Raw genomic sequence first — 2928 nt, 5'->3', positions numbered from 1 at the left:
CCAGCAGGGGAGGACCTAACACCTCAGCTCGTGCTGTATGGGGTGGGCCGAAGGCCCATTCCATCGAAGGCCTTCACCAAGCTCTGGCCCACCCTCACGTGCCTGAAGGAAGCACTGTGGTCCTCCCGTAACCTGCTGGTAGCGAAAAACGTAGAGACCACCCCCCAGGCAGTGGCCATGGTAGCCACGGAAGCCCTGGGGTGGTACGGAAGGAAGGGGGCCTCGACCCCAGGCGAAGGGTCCCCCACAACACCCTAGGTCCCGGCGGCCACGGCCTGACAGCGCTGCGGCGCCTAGGGCGATGCGCCTAGGGGAGGGATCTCCTCTGGGCCCCGAAGGACGGGACGATGATCTATTCAGAAGAGCAGGATGAGGTGAGCTTGATAAAGACTCACCCCCCCTCCTGTACAAGGGACTGAAGACAGCCTTTTAACAAAGTGACTTTTTAACATGGTTTTTCATGTCTTAAAAATGTTTTACCTTTGTTAGATCATTAGTACACATTTTAAATGGCTTTTACAGATTTGATGTTTTTACAAGGAAAGTACTTTTATCCATGGTTGTTTTCATTGGTTTTAACAACATGTACTTTTTAACAAATTTAAATGTAACTTTCAAATGCTGTGTTTTATGCTTTGTTGCCGTTTTTATGTGTATCAATGATGTAAAAAATGTATGAGCTGTTTTTAAAGGAAATGCATCAATAAAACTTTTCCAAAAGAAAAAGTCTGTTCTTATCAGTTTAATATCTGATATGTCCCCTAATTGGGGACCATATATTAAATTGTTTTTTGGAATAGGGAGATGGAATAGGGGCTTGCGCCGTCCACTCCACGCATCGACCTGGTATTGCAGTATCTCCAGGAAAGGTGCACCCTCTGCCGTTGTAAAGGAAAAGTAGACCAAGTTAAGCGGATGGTTCTTTTATCAGAATCATGATGGATATTGCGTTTAAGTAAATCTATGTCAATGATGCCTCGACAGTGGTGGTCAAGTCAGTCACCCAATGAATCTAAGAAAATTGTATTTGTCACATGCGCCGAATACAATTTTACCGTAATATTTCACTTACAATTCCTTAACCAACAATGCAGTTTTAAGAAAATTCTAAAAAGTAACACAATAACGAGTGTATGTGAGGGGTTACAGGTTAGTCATTATATTGACTATGACAGCTGATATGAATGGTGAGTTAATCATCATCATCAACGTTTATTTGTCAGGACTGACTGGTACGGACGAGCCTCTGGGGCGAGACTGAACAGAGACAAGACAGAGGCCCAATTCTTCGGACCGTGGGCAGACCCAGACTTGACCAGACTACCTCTGACAGTTAAACTGACGGACATAAGGGTACTGGGGGTAAAGTTTGACCGGGGGGGAGGAGGGAGCGGTAACTGGAGCGGAATCCTGGGGACGGTAAGACAGAGACTGGGTTTTTGGGGACTACGACAGCTGACTTTTGAGGGCAAGGTTTTAATCATTAAAGCTGTGATTTTACCTGTGCTTTTATTAATCAGTTCTGTTTTTATCCCCCCTCGAAGGAGCATTTTAGACCTGGAGCGGACGCTGTTTTACTTCCTGTGGGGATGCAAGTGGGAGAGGCTGAGGAGGGAGGTGGTCAAGAGGCCCAGGTCCAAGGGGGGGAAAGGCTTGCCTGACCTCTACTTGTTCCTGGGCAGCCGCTACACAGCGTTACATCTGACTCTTGCCACCTCCCCGGTCAACAACAAGACCCAGGCCCTCGCACGGTTCTGGCTGGGATCTTACCTCAGGACTCTGAGGCTGATCCCAGTCGACCTGCGAGCCCCAGTCTCTTTCCTGCTACCCCCGCACTACGTCCAGCTCCAGAAGTTTTTAAGACATTTTAAACTGGAAAAAGAAACAGTCACGGTTTTAACAAAACACCGCTCTCTTCTCTCTCTTGTGCAGGATCGGGAACCAGTGTGTCCAGTGCGCGGGCTCGCTATAGGTGAGCCCACAACGGTTTGGCGCAACGTGGCCCATCCTGCTCTCCTGAATCGGCATCGGGACCTGTCCTGGATGGTCGCCCACGAGATCCTCCCGGTCAGGGCCGTTATGCACTCACGGGGCATGGCGAGGACATCCGCGTGCCCCCGACCAGGCTGCGGCCAAGAAGAGTCGGTGAGGCACATGCTCTGGGAGTGCAGAGCCGCCAGGGACCTGTGGAAGGAAGCAGGCCCCCTGATCACCTCGTGTCTGCCAGCAGGGGAGGACCTAACACCTCAGCTCGTGCTGTATGGGGTGGGCCGAAGGCCCATTCCATCGAAGGCCTTCACCAAGCTCTGGCCCACCCTCACGTGCCTGAAGGAAGCACTGTGGTCCTCCCGTAACCTGCTGGTAGCGAAAAACGTAGAGACCACCCCCCAGGCAGTGGCCATGGTAGCCACGGAAGCCCTGGGGTGGTACGGAAGGAAGGGGGCCTCGACCCCAGGCGAAGGGTCCCCCACAACACCCTAGGTCCCGGCGGCCACGGCCTGACAGCGCTGCGGCGCCTAGGGCGATGCGCCTAGGGGAGGGATCTCCTCTGGGCCCCGAAGGACGGGACGATGATCTATTCAGAAGAGCAGGATGAGGTGAGCTTGATAAAGACTCACCCCCCCTCCTGTACAAGGGACTGAAGACAGCCTTTTAACAAAGTGACTTTTTAACATGGTTTTTCATGTCTTAAAAATGTTTTACCTTTGTTAGATCATTAGTACACATTTTAAATGGCTTTTACAGATTTGATGTTTTTACAAGGAAAGTACTTTTATCCATGGTTGTTTTCATTGGTTTTAACAACATGTACTTTTTAACAAATTTAAATGTAACTTTCAAATGCTGTGTTTTATGCTTTGTTGCCGTTTTTATGTGTATCAATGATGTAAAAAATGTATGAGCTGTTTTTAAAGGAAATGTATCAAT

The 2928-nt window shown here is 49.5% G+C and overlaps 1 pseudogene; it reads left to right on the top strand.

Moving 5' to 3' along the window:
* The first annotated feature begins 705 nt into the window (after window positions 1-705).
* On the top strand, window positions 706-880 carry LOC139383846 (U2 spliceosomal RNA; annotated as a pseudogene).
* The last annotated feature ends 2048 nt before the right edge of the window (window positions 881-2928 follow it).

Source organism: Oncorhynchus clarkii, chromosome 2, assembly GCF_045791955.1.
Source record: "Oncorhynchus clarkii lewisi isolate Uvic-CL-2024 chromosome 2, UVic_Ocla_1.0, whole genome shotgun sequence".
Lineage (NCBI taxonomy): Eukaryota > Metazoa > Chordata > Actinopteri > Salmoniformes > Salmonidae > Oncorhynchus > Oncorhynchus clarkii.
This window is presented reverse-complemented; position numbering and strand designations above follow the sequence as displayed.